The sequence below is a fragment of the Myotis yumanensis genome, unplaced genomic scaffold (genome assembly GCF_028538775.1).
Source record: "Myotis yumanensis isolate MYYU_CA2020_CCGP unplaced genomic scaffold, mMyoYum1.0.hap1 SCAF_1, whole genome shotgun sequence".
In the NCBI taxonomy this organism is placed as follows: Eukaryota; Metazoa; Chordata; class Mammalia; order Chiroptera; family Vespertilionidae; genus Myotis; species Myotis yumanensis.
In genome coordinates, this window is record NW_027223752.1 from 31,605,044 (window position 1) to 31,619,004 (window position 13,961).

General features: G+C 42.8%; 1 protein-coding gene across 8 annotated transcripts in view; it reads right to left on the reverse strand.

Annotated features, from left to right (window-relative positions):
• RGS6 (regulator of G protein signaling 6) overlaps positions 1-13,961 on the reverse strand; it is a 483,882-nt gene that overhangs the window by 344,234 nt on the left and 125,687 nt on the right. The gene's annotated exons all lie outside the window — the stretch shown is intronic.

The window sequence follows — 13,961 nt, forward strand, 5'->3', positions numbered from 1 at the left end:
GTAGTCTGGATTTTCTGGAACATTCTCTATTTTAAATATTCCATTCCACTGTCAAAACATGGGCCTTTAGTCATGAACCCCAAATTTTAGGTTCAGAAAGTAATCCAGGGTTTCCAAGGCCTTGTGATTTCATAAATATGTAGACTTTTAGGGGGGGGGGGGGAATAATAGATTTCCAAGGTTTAAAGCCAATAAAATATTTTAAAAATAATAAACAAGTTTTTTAAACTTAATTGTATTTCTACCACTGACTCATTGTATAATCTTGAGTCAATTATTTAACCTATCTGAGCCTCTATGTATTAATCAATAAAATAGGAGAGTAATAAATAACTTACCCTTAAGTTTGAAAGTGCTTACTATATAATATCTGACCCTGTAAGTGCTCGACAAAGTTAGCCATGACTACTACAATGATGACCACTACTATCACTTTCATAAAAAGGAATGAGTCCAGCCCGACCAGTGTGGCTTAGTGGTTCAACACTGACCTATGAACCAGGAGGTCATGGTTTGTTTCCCCGTCAAGGCACATGCCTGGGTTACAGGCTCGGTTCCCAGTGTGGGGCATGAAGGAAGCAGCCGATCAATGATTATCTCTCATCACTGATGTTTCTTCCTCTCTCTCCCTCTCCTTTCCTCTCTGAAATCAATAAAATATTATTTTTTTAAAAAAGGAATGAGTCCAAAAACAAATAATCCTAGCTAAAAGCATAGGAAAAAGAGAAAGCTGTTTCCTCATAAGACCAATGACAGAGACATCTTAGTACATCCGACTCAACTTCTTTTCCTAGGCCACAGCAGCACCCAAAGAGAGCAACCCTAGACCTACTAAACCAATCAAGTGGAATGAAGGGTCTCCAAAGAAGGAAGAGAAAAATCAGTATTTCCTTTGGCAAACCAGCTGTGACAGGGACAGGATCTGGATGTGTGGGATGCAGACACCACCTCAAATCTTACCAATTTCTTGCCTTTGCCCACCTCTGCAGCATTTTGTATGTCCCTCTCCTAGACCCTTGGTTCAAGTCATACCCTCCACATCACTCAACTATTTAGCATATCTCCTAGGTCCGTGGCCAGCAAACTGAAGCTCACGAGCCGCATTGCAGCTCTTTGGTCCCTTGAGTGTGGCTCTTCCTAAGCCTTAGGAGTACCCTAATTAAGTTAATAACAATGTACCTACCTATATAGTTTAAGTTTAAAAAATTTGTCTCTCAAAAGAAATTTCAATTGTTGTACTGTTGATATTTGGCTCTGTTGACTAATGAGTTTGCCGACCATTGTCCTAAGTAAAACATCCTGTGGCTCTACTTGCATATCATACTGAGGCTCCTGCATCTGCTTCTATCATACACTTGCCACACTGCTATTATTAAATGTTTAAATCTATGTAATTTTCATAGTTAACGTTATCACAAATTCATCCTAAAATCATGCTTAATATAATAATTAATCATTTTAATTTATAATCTCACATCTAACACAATAATTATAAACATTTTTCTATGTTTTCTGCCCATCTTTTTTTTTATATGCATCTTTGTATAGTTTTGGTCACAGCGTACAATTGTTTCCATTCTTTTCAATTACTTGAGCATTTTTCCAAATCATTTCACAGTGTTCAAAATCATCATTTAATTTCCACATAACATTCCACCAAGGAAATGTTTTTAATTTACTTAAGTATGTCCCTACTGAGGGACATGCTGAGCATTCCTTATTTTGGGCTATTATAAATAGAACCAAAATGAATAATTTCCATGCATATGGATTTTTCCATATTTTGAAAATATTTCCTAAAATCAGATTTCCAGAAGTTATATTATCAGATCAAAAGGAATAGGCACAGTGATGGCTTTGGATACATATTGTCAGATCATTTTTGACAAGAATATAGATGTTTCTTGTCATTAGTACCCATTTCTATCTCAGTCATTTTCTATTCAATTCATTGAATCTACTCTCAGCAAAGCAGCTCATCACTCACTCACTCTATCCACTGCCATTTCCCTGTTGTCTACAACCACCTCTAAAATATCTATTTTGTAGCAACATGAACTGTCCATAGACACCCAAAACATTTTACCTTGGTCCAGGATTCCCTCAGGTATACCTTGGGCTTCCCTTTCTCTCCAGGGAACTTCCTCATGGATGGGAAATATGCCTACAACTCAATGGACAAAAGTGTTTTAAATGAAAATATATTTGAAGTTCATGACAGTTCAATTTATACTTTGAATTATATGAAAATTATATACTTTTTAAATTATAAAATACTAGAGGCTCAATGCACGAAATTCATGTAAGAGTAGGCCTTCCTTCTCCCGGCTGCTGGCACCGGGGACCCAGGCTTCCCTCGAAGCCCCAGCTTTGTCTGGAAGTTCCTCCAGAAGCACATCTGGTCTAATTAGCATATTATGCTTTTATTATTATAGATTTTCTAATACCAGTAATATATGAGGACACAATTCATTATAGTTTTGCCAGCATTAAGATCATTTTTTTTGTATTCTTGGGCATATACCAGAGGAAAAATGATATACTACCATGTGAAGTTTTTAAAATATGATTCATTTTTTATATGTCTACCTGCCAGTACTAAGTGTTTTGAGCATAGAAACTATCATATTTTTCCCTGTAGCATTGGCACTCAATAGTGGTTTGGCTGAGATTTTAAAGAGAGAGAGAGAGAGAGAGAGAGAGAGAGAGAGAGAGGTGAAAAAGAAAAGAACACAGGGGAAGAGAAGGAAAAGAGTAACAAAAAAAACAAAGGACATAGGAGAAGCTGGAGGAGAAGAAAAACAATCAACCAAGCATTTAGGGACTGTGCACTACAAGTAGGTGGCTTCAGAGAAAGATTCAAAAGCAGGATTAGGATTAAAGATATATGCCTCCCTATGTTCATAGCAGCACAATTTACCATAGCAAAGATTTGGAAACAGCCTAAGTGCCCATCAGCAGATGAATGGATTAGAAAACTATGGTACATCTACACAATGGAATACTATGCTGCTATAAAAAAGAAGGAATTCTTACCATTTGCAACAGCATGGATGGAACTGGAGAGCATTACGGTAAGTGAAATAAGCCAGTCAATGAAAGAAAAATACCACATGATCTCACTCATTTATGGATAATAAAAACCATTATAAACTGATGAACAAAAATAGATACAGAGGCAGAGCAGCATTGAACCGACTGTCAAGCTACAGCGGGAAGGCCGGGGAGGGTTCGGGGGGCGGGGGCAGGAGGGAGTAAGAGATCAACTGAAGGACTTGTATGCATGCATATAAGCATAACCAATGGACACAAGACACTGGGGGGTAGGGGAGGCCGGGGGAATGTCAAGGGGGAAAAAAAGGAGAACTATGTAATACTCTTTGTAATACTTTAAGCATTAAAACAAAAATAAAAACAAATAAAAAAAGATATAACTAAATCCCTTTCACTATTAATTCCTTTTTTATATTCATGCAAGTAAAGGTTGTGGCTTCTGAGGGTCCATTAGTTGAGTTCTTTAAACATTAGGCCCTGGCCAGGGTGGCTCAGTTGGTTGAGCATCCTCCCCTGCACCAAAGGGTCACCAGTGTGATTCCAATTCCAGGTCAGGGCACATACTGGGTTGTGGGTTGGATCCCTGGTCGGGGCGCATATGGGAGGCTTGTTCCTCTCTCACATCAATGTTTCTCTCTCTCTCCCCCATCTCCCTTTTTCTTTCTCTAAAATCAATGAAAAAAAACCCCACACATTAAGACCAACCCCCCAAATTTAACTTTCTTCAGAGCAGGCTGCTTACCACCACCAACAAAACAGATTTGACTTCAGCACAGTTATCTATGTTTTCTTCTATTCATGTCATGAATTAGCATTGTGGACAAGCAACAGAACAATGCTCCCAAGAACTAGATGTCTGAATCTGAGAGCTCATTTAAAAGCCCATAAAGCGGCCACGTAAAGAAAGTTATATTGTCCTGGAAACAAATCTGAAATATGTGTAACTCCCTCCACCTGTGCCTGAGCCACTTCCTGGCCATGTGACCTGGTACGTAAACTCTCGGTTTCTCATCTGCAAAATGAGGATAATAAAAGCTTCTATTTCACAGGGTGGTTGTGAGATTAATGAGTTAATATATGCTTCAAACAGTAATGTGTACTGTTCCCATAGTACATTCTCGACACAAAGGAAGCTATTATGGTCATTGTTAAATAAACCAACTAATGAAAAAACCATGCAATTCTAAGGGTTGCACAGAGGTCCTGATACCTCTTACAATGTGCACAATAAGAAAGAAGTCCATACTGAAGCTGTTCAAATAGCAGGTTTCCTTGGGCAGCCCTGTGGGTACTAGGTCTCTCTGCACTTAGCTATACAATATCACATTTCATAGGAATTTTCTAGAATAATTAATCTCAGAACCAGGAATTTAACCCAAATGAAAGAAGAGGGTGTAGGGTACAATTTTATAGTGGATGCAGAAAGGGAGGCTCATCCTCTGTCGGAAGGGAACAGTCACTGCTTGGATAGAATCAATTACTGCTACCAATTTTGCCAAATCTTCCAAATTTTCAAGAGATGCTAGAACTCTGGATGTTTATGGACATCCTCTTGGTCATTAAATGTTGACAACTCTTTCAATTGTTTCTAAAAGGAGCCTGTGCAGGTCAATCAAAATACATCTGTGAGACAAATTTAGCTGAACTCTGACAGTCTGTGCTCCTTAAGCTTGAAGAAAAACAATGGCTCTAAACCGATATTCCCCAGAAGCTGCACCTGCAGGAGAACCAATTCCCGCTATGGGAAAGTGCAGAGCAGCAGTTCTCAACCTGTGCGGCATTAGGAAGGTTGAGAACCACTGGTGTAGAGAGTATCAGTGTGCAGCCAATATCCAGGCACTGCACAGGTTCCAGGCGGTCAGGACCAACTGTGGTGAGTGCCCACCGCATATGCACACTCCTTAGCCACCTTTGCAGGACAGAGGAAAAGTAAGGACATGCGCTTACATCTGAGTGAAGAAGCCAGACATATGCAAATGAAATGACAGCAAATGTCAAGTTATACATGCTTGACACAACGCTCAATTGTGTGGTGCCCAGTGGATGCAAAATAGGGATCTGGGGGAAGAGGAGACTCCAAGGAAGACAGAGGTCCTGAGCCGGACCGCAAGAATAGTGGAGCCTTTGGAGAATATAGAGGGGTACGCTCTGGGTCAGCGGTCGCCAACTGTAAGGTCCGAAAGGTTGGCGACCACTGCTCTAGATAACAGGTGAAGGAGCAACAGCATTTTTTTTGATAATATCAACAGATATTTATAATATCTCTCCTACCCTTGACAGTGGAAAAATTTGTACAGTCCAGTTTGTTGTTTTTAGTGTTTGTTTCATTTGGGTCAGAGCAAGATATAAGCTACCTAACACAATTGCTATCAGTCATCATAAAAATGACCCAAATGTTGGCGAAGTTGACTATGTATTTCTACAAACTTTCCCCAAGCCTCTGTGCACTATGCTTTCTTGGCTAATGGCACCAGACTAAGAGGTAGTCCCTGCCCATCGGAAGCCACAATCCAATGAGGAAGTCGACAGTACAGATACACGGTGACAGCACAGGGCTCAGGGCTGTGGAGCATCCTGTCCACCCAGCCACCAGCTGGGCTGCATCTGGGAGTGAGTGGGAGTCTGATAGACAGAAAAGGGGGAGGGAGGGTGTTCCAGGTAGTAGCAGCAACACAGGCCAAGGCATTAGAATGGTGAAAGCTAGCAGTTTGTAGCAGCAAAAATACCCACCCTCTTGTCCACCTCTTCATTCTTGGTCTGTTTGCTAATTACCACCTTCCTGCATCTCACCAACATGGAAATCTCCAAAGAACCCTAAAGATTCTTAAAACTTGCTCTGTGGTTGTCATTCAATCACATGAAATGGCAACAAAGATGGAAAACTAAGACTAATGTAAAGAGCCTATGTTATATTCAGATATATTTAACTATGTCTCTATAGTTTGGGCACAAAGAAAGACAATGCTGTTAATAAAATCAATTTTCATCTCATTTATTTTGGAATAGAGTGTTCTCTGCTTGGCTTCCAACACAAGAGGAGATATTCAGATATAAAGAATAGAACTGGCACATCAAAGTTCAGGGTTGGTTTTGAGTTAAGCTTAGAGTTGTCATATGCACTGTTTCATTTGCAATTATTAGTATTAAAAGGATATTTTTTTAAGTTAGTGTTTACTTCTCTTTGCTCTGAAGGGGAAAATTTTAAAGGTATAAAGCTAAAGGTTTCAACTCTACTCACAACTACCACTGTCATGGTTCAAAATGGCATGGAAAGGACACTCTAGGGCACTGGTTGGCAAACTGTGGCTCGCGAGCCACATGCAGCTCTTTGGCCCCTTGAGTGTGGCTCTTCCACAAAATACCACATGCGGGCGCGCATGTACAGTGTGATTGAAACTTCGTGGCCCATGCGCAGAAGTCGGTATTTTGTGGAAGAGCCACACTCAAGGGGCCAAAGAGCCGCATGTGGCTCACAAGCCGCAGTTTGCCCACCACTGCTCTAGGGTATAGGGTGGCAACCCTTAGCCACCCGAATGGATCCTGGGTCCATCACCTGCTATATGCAGCAGCAGCCTCACTTTTTTCTTCTCTTAATGAATGGCTTCTGATGGTCTTTGAATCCCCAAGGGGAGGGAAAAAAAGGAGGTTGTGGCAGCTTGTCTCCAAAGATGGTCCCCAATGGACCATGCCTCCTACATAGCCACTGGAAGGTGGATGCTCCAAGACTTCCAAGGCCGGGCCTGAAGAAGCCTTGAAGCATCCATCTGGATTCCTTGGACTGTTGAGCTTCAGAATCCACCTACCAGACGTGAGTCTCCCAGGCCACGTGGAGAGGCCACGTGCAGGAGCCCAACCTGAGATCAACAGCCAGCCACGTGAGCCATCTTGGATGTCCAGCCAAGCCAAGTTTTCCAATGATTTCTGCCCCAGCTGCCATTTGAGAGCAAAAATATAAGTGACCCCACTGGGAATCTCCCAGCTGAGTCCAGTCAACCCAAAGAACTGGCTTAGTACATGGCAGACACAATCCGAAGATGAACACAAGGGAAGAGAAGGTGAGGGGAGGGGAGGGGAGGAGAGGGGAGGGGAGGGGAGGGGAGGGGAAGGGGAAGGGGAAGGGGAAGGGGAAGGGGAAGGGGAAGGGGAAGGGGAAGGGGAAGGGGAGGAAAGGGATAAAGAAGAGGCTATAACTAAGGAATAGCTTTTTCTACCTGTGGCAACATGGTAAATTTTTTAGATTGAAATTTGTGGCCTAATTAAGTATATTTATTAATTACCTCCAACCTTTTCCTGGTGACCACCTGAAGATAATCAAGGCATGAAAGTATTGATATTCTGAGAAAATATACAGAATTAACAAGTTCCATTTCATATGTCTAATCATTTTTCTTAATCATCTTCAACCGCGCCCGGCTAGCTCAGTCGGTAGAGCATGAGACTCTTAATCATCTTCAAGGTTCAGTTTTTTAGCTGGGAAAAGCAAAAGCAAAATCTTCTGAAACAAAGCAAAATTAGCTTATCTCCACTAACACCCTTTACACAAAACAGTCAATAACCAAATACATTGACATGGGCAGTGCTCCAAGATTTACTTTTACCTTAGTTACTACCAAAATGATTTGGTATGCAAAACAAGACATATACAAATAAAAGAAAACCCTTTTATTTTAACTATGGAGCTGGCATAACATTAGAAATGTAATGGTTTTTCATTTTCATGGTAATTGTTCTTTTTATATTTGACTAGAGGCCCGCTGCACGAATTCTTGCACCAGTGGGGTCCCTCAGCCTGACCTGTGGGATCCGGCTGAAACTGGCTTTGTGACATCCCCCGAGGGGTCCTGGATTGTGAGAGGTCACAGGCTAGGCCGAGGCACCCCACCGGTGGACGATCGGGGCCAGGGAGGGACATGGGAGGTTGGCCAGCCAGTGACCACAGGAGGGCTCCAGGGCATGTCCAGCCTGTCTAGCTCAGTCCCGATCGGCCAGACTCCAGCAGCAAACTAACCTACCGGTCGGAGCATCTACTCCCTGGTGGTCAGTGCACATCATAGCAAGAGGTTGAGCGGCCTCAGCATATCATTAGCATATTACGCTTTGATTGGTTGAACAGCTGACTGGATGACCAAACACTTAGCATATTAGGCTTTTATTATATAGGATACTTAATAGCAAAACACTCATGTGCAATGTATGATAGGCTATGTTTGGCAGTGAGTTGCCCTATCAGCATCCTTTCCCTGTGTGCTCCTTGTTAATGACCTCCACTTTGTTTGAAACCTTAAAGTGTCAGCTAAATACCCAACTTTCTGAGCTTTCCTTGCAACTGGCACAGCCGTGTGACACTTTTCCAGCCATTTAGAATTAAGAGCCAGTCTGCTGGGGAGTTCTGAAGAGCCTTTTGCTGTCCTGATAAAGGGGGAGAGCTACAGCCAGCACCTCTACGTCACATCTCACGCCTGGAATATGGGCACGATGTCTGCAGGGGTGGGCAGCCATTTTGCAACCATGAGGCAATAAGCATAAGGATGAATACATTAAGAAGAGCAGAGCAGAAAGCCCAAGAGAAAGGGGTCTCTGGTGGCATTGCCAGGCAGCTGCCTGAAGCCTAGACACTGCCTAGCTCTTGCTTTGTCAGGTGAGAAAAATAAAACCCACTTGTTAAAACCGCCATTGGTTCAGCTTTCTCTTACCCACAGCCAAATGCATTTCTGCTTGACAGTGCTAAGTTTTTCTTTAAAAACCTAATAAGCCCTTGTAAGAGTGAGTTCAATCATTAGCTGCTCAAATATAATTTTTCTTCAGAAAATAATATATGCTCTGATCCAAATGGTGGATGATGAGGTACATTTTGTCCACTTCAACCACTCGTTTAGATAAGTGACTTAGTCACACTGAGAAGTTGCCCTTTAAATAACATTCTGCCACAGAGACTCAGACCATCAAAAAAAAACATCAGATGAAAGAGCATTAGACTTTCAAAAGCACAGTGGTTAAGAGAAATAGAGTGATCTGTGGGAGGCTTCCCTCCCCCCGCCCCTTGCTTGTTCTGTAATAGCAGTAATATTCCTGCCTTTGGAATAGACTTGCAGAAACAACTGTTGTGGTTATCAAACAGCTCAGCTCTGCTTTCGCATTTAATCACCCACAAAACCCCATTTATTGTCTCGCTACTCCTCCATGGTTATCAGAATCCCATAATTAAGGCATAATGAAAGTAAACAGTGTCACGGAAAACTAGATATCTTTTAAAGGAGAGTAGTTAAGGCAAGACAGAATGTTCCCAAAGATAGCAAGAGAGCCACGTGGACTTGCTGAGGAGTTCTGTTTGTGTGTGTGTTGGCGGTGGTGATTAAAAAGAAGAATCATCATCTAAGACTGTAAATGAAATGTTGAGGGAATAAATTGCTTTGACAGGTGGATAGTATATAAAATTGCAGGATGCATATTGAAATCAAGCAAGCTTACCAGTACAGCAACACCCTTACATAAATATCCCAAACCCCAAATAAAGGAAGGCTGTTTATCTCTGAAAAGCTCAAGTGAGGGTGACCAACAGCTTTTCAACATGTTGTCTTCCCTCTAAGATTTATTTTTACCTTTACTACCAAAATGATTTGGTATGCAAAACAAGACATATACAAAGATAAGAAAACCCTTTATTTAAAAAGCCCTGTCTTCTTACCCTTTGTAATACTTTTAGCAAAATAAAAAATAAATAAATAAAATAAAATAAAAATGAATAAAAAAAGCCCAAAGATATTACAGGTATCTGGGATGTGCCAGGCACTGCAGCTAGGAGGTACATTTAGATGTGAGATTCCTGGTAGCTAAGGCAGAAAGGGAAACTCCATTGCTTCTATCCTTAGCGAAAAGGAAGCACATAGATCAATAGGAGGATAGTTTTTCCTGGCAGGGATTCTTTTGGTAGTTTATGATGCAAGAAATATTAAAGCTCACTGTCTCTCAATAGCCATTATCTTTTTGTCATGGTGCACAACACAATTTATTGTTCTATTTTTTATTTTATTAATCCTTACCTGAGTATATTTTTCCCATTGCTTTTTAGAGAGTGGAAGGGATGGAGAGATGAGGAGAGAGAAGAGAAGAGAAGAGAAGAGAAGAGAAGAGAAGAGAAGAGAAGAGAAGAGAAGAGAAGAGAAGAGAAGAGAGAGAAACCTTGATGTGAAAGAGACATATCGATTGGTTGCCACAGACACATGCCCTGACTGGGGCAGGGATGAACCTACAACCTAGGTACCTGCCCTTGATCAGGAATTTAAATAGGTGTAACCACTTAGATACACTGGCCAGGGTTGTTCTATTTGTAATGATACGTCTGTATAGTACATATATATCTTTAATTACTTCTCTAGTATATGTCTTCCCAAACAGACAGTAAGCCCCATGATAAGGGGGGGATTGTTTCTGTTTTGTTTACCTCCAGAGCCTGGCTCAGTTTCTGACCCATTTTAGGTGCTCAATATTTAATGAATGAATAAATAAACTGTTTTATCAAAGATAAAATGTGACACCCAGAAACCCCCTCTCCCCAAACCCCAAAGAAGAATGCTTGCACATGTGCATAAACTGATGCATTAAATATAACTGCTCAGCATGTTTTCCATGACCATAGCAACAACAAAAAGAAAAAGAACTCTAAATGTCCATCAACAAGAAAGTGGATTCACACAATGGAATCTGATGGAAAAATTAAAATAAATAAATTGGAGCAATGTAGATAAAAAAAAAAGTTATGTGAAAAAAAGCAAACTACAGAACAAAAGCTTATAGAATAACACTCATGTCATCTTAAAATATGCAAACAACCCTATATATAGTTGTGTCAAAGTACATATAGGACAAAAACATCAAGTTTAAGATTTTGGTTATCTTTGGAGAGAGAAAGAGAACAGGATTAAGAAGGATACACATGGGGCTTCAAATTTATCTGTAATGTTCTGCTTCTAAGACTGAATGGTGGTTATATTGGTCACACACCACACACACACACGCTTTTGTATGCTTGGAGTATCTACATATATAAAAGCCTAAGCAACCAAACTGAACAACTGGTCGACCAGTCGCTATGAGGTGTACTGATCACCAGGGGCAGACGCTCAACACAGGAGCTGTCCCCTGGTGGTCAGTGCACTCCCACAGCCAACCTCACACAGCCCCTCCCCCCAGCCAGCCAACCTCCTGCAGCCCCTTTTCCCCCACCCCCCATGGCCAGCCGGCCCGATGGCCTCAATCGGGGTGGCCAACCTCCTGCGGCCCTGATCGCCAACCAGGCTGAGGGACCTCACCCATGCACAAATTCGTGCACCAGGACTCTAGTCCTATATAATAAAAGCCTACTATGCTAAGTGTCCAGTCATCCAGTTGGCCGTTCAACCAAAGTATAATATGCTAATGATATGCTAAGGCCACTCAACCACTCACTAATGACGTGCACTGACCCCCAGGGGGCAGATAGTCAACCAGTCAACCAGTTGCTACAATGTACACTGTCCACCGGGGGGCAGATGCTCCGACTGGTAGGTTAGCTTGCTGCTGGGGTCCAGCCCATCAGGACTGAGCAAGATGGGCCAGACATGCCCTCCTGCTGTCCCTCCCCAGCTGTCCAACCTCCCGCGTCTCTCCCCGGCCCCAATCATGCACCAGTGGGGTCCCTCGGCCTGGCCTGCACCCTCTCACAATCTGGGACCCCTTGGGGGATGTCAGAGAGCTGGTTTCAGCCCGATCCCACAGGCCAAGCCAAGGGACCCCAGTGGTGCATGAATTCGTGCACCGGGCCTCTAGTTTCATAAGAAAAGAAAACAAGGAAGGGAGAAACTGTCACAGATAAGAGAAACTTTATGGAGATGTGATGACTAAGTATGTGTCATATGTCATCTGGGTGGGAACAGAAAAGGGACATCAGGTTAAAAACAAGGATCTAGGGGGAAATATAGACTTCAGTTAATATATTAATATTGGCTCATCAGTTGTAACAAATGCTCTAGTCTAATATAAAATGTTAATAATAGGGGAAACTGGATGTAGGGTATATGGAAATTCTCTAAACTCTTTTCATAATCTATATATATAAAATCCTAAGCAACCATTAGGGTGGAACGACCGGAACGACTGGTCACTATGACGCACACTGAGCAGGCAGATAGGCGAGCAGTTAGGAGCAATCAGGCAGGCAGGCAGGCGAGCGATTAGGAGCGAGCAGGCAGGTGAGTGGTTAGGAGTGGTCCCGGAATGTGAGAAGGATGTCTGACGGCCAGATATCCAACTGGCGGCAGCAGTCAGACATCCTAAACCAGCAGTCAGACATCCCCTGAGGGGTCCTGGATTGCAAGAGGGTCTGGCTGAGGGACTCCAACCCCCTGCGGGTGCACGAATTTCATGCACTGGGCCTCTAGTTTTTCTATAAATCCAAAACCATTCTAATAGGTCTATTTTAAAAAGTAAACAACATAAAAACATTCTTCCAGGGGACCTTTCTTATAGCAATCTTTCATAAAAGGTATAAGCTGCAACTAACTACCAGGCTTAGCAAAGCCCTTTTTATAGGAAGCTAATAAGATCCGAGTGTGTTGGTTTTTGATGATCTTACTTACAGAAAAGAATTTAGAGAACAGTCAGTTAATGCAACCCCTGGATTGCTGTATTTCCCTCAAATACCAGATGGCTCCAGTTTGCCTTCTGTAAGAGCTGCAGAGCAGTCCAATGTGGTCTTGTTCCCATGAAGTGAGGACATCTGAGAACATGGGCCTACGGCAAACCACTAATTAACTGGCTTGGCTTCCTTCCACTCCCCACTTCTCTCCTTGCAGCTTCTCTGTCCTGCTCGCTTGGGCCATGTTTATAGCCAAGTGCAGCCAAACTATTTACATCCTCTTTAAAGTAAAACAGAGTAAAAAAGATTCTGCAACAGATATGAGTGTACCACATGGATTCCAATATGTTTAAAAGGGATTGCATTCCCGAAGCCGACCTCCATGAAGATGAAAGTCACAGAAATGTAGAGCCAGAAAGAAGCATGTGGAGCCCAGCTCCTGCGGCCTCCTTCCTTCCTTAAGGACAAGTTCAGCAGGGTCTGGGGAGGTGAAGTCATCTGGTCAAGGTCCCCTCACTCCACAGTGCTCCTCAAAATCTAATGGTACCTAATGGCCTCCTGGTGTGAACAAAGGGAAAATGTGACCTCATCAGTGACCAGAGCTCCTCTTAGGGAGGGAAAACCTAAGCCTCGCTGCTGATAGCAAAGGGTCTGAGCTAGGGGGCAGCCAGTCCACCAGGGGGAATGGCCCAAAGGCTGTGCTTGACAGCAGGCAAGGGAGAGGGAGCCCAAGTCATGGTAAGGGTAGAGTGAGTCCCTGGGGAAGTGGCCAGTGGAAAGTCCCCTCCTTGGGGCAGGGGGGCTGGAGGGCCTGTTAAAACTGGCATTGCTGGTCCCGCCCTCCCTCCCCTGTCTTTAGAGAAGTCTGCCACACTCCCAAATGCTCGGTAAGAGGAGTCTGTTTAGTGAAAATTACTGAAGTAGGACTTCTGGGCTCAGAGACCGAGAGAGAGAGAGAAAGAGAGAGAGAGAGAGAGAGAGAGAGAGAGAGAGAGAGAGAGAGAGAGAGAGAGAAAGGCCCCTGGAAATGGGAGGTACTGGGAAGAGAGAGGACTTTCACAGAGTGTGGCAGTGGATGCATAAGCCAGTCCTATGAAGATTTCAAGGGCAGTGATAAAAATACCCCCGCAAAGTCAGGTGGGGTCTGGCTAATGCTCCATTCCACCAAGTTCACTAGTCTGGAGGTCTCCAAAAAGAGAACTTTTCCATTCAACCTTCCTAGGAAGAGCTGCTTTTTCAACTGGCCCATGTGTGGATTTGGTCATTTAAAGAGAGCTGCCTGTAAAAAAAATAT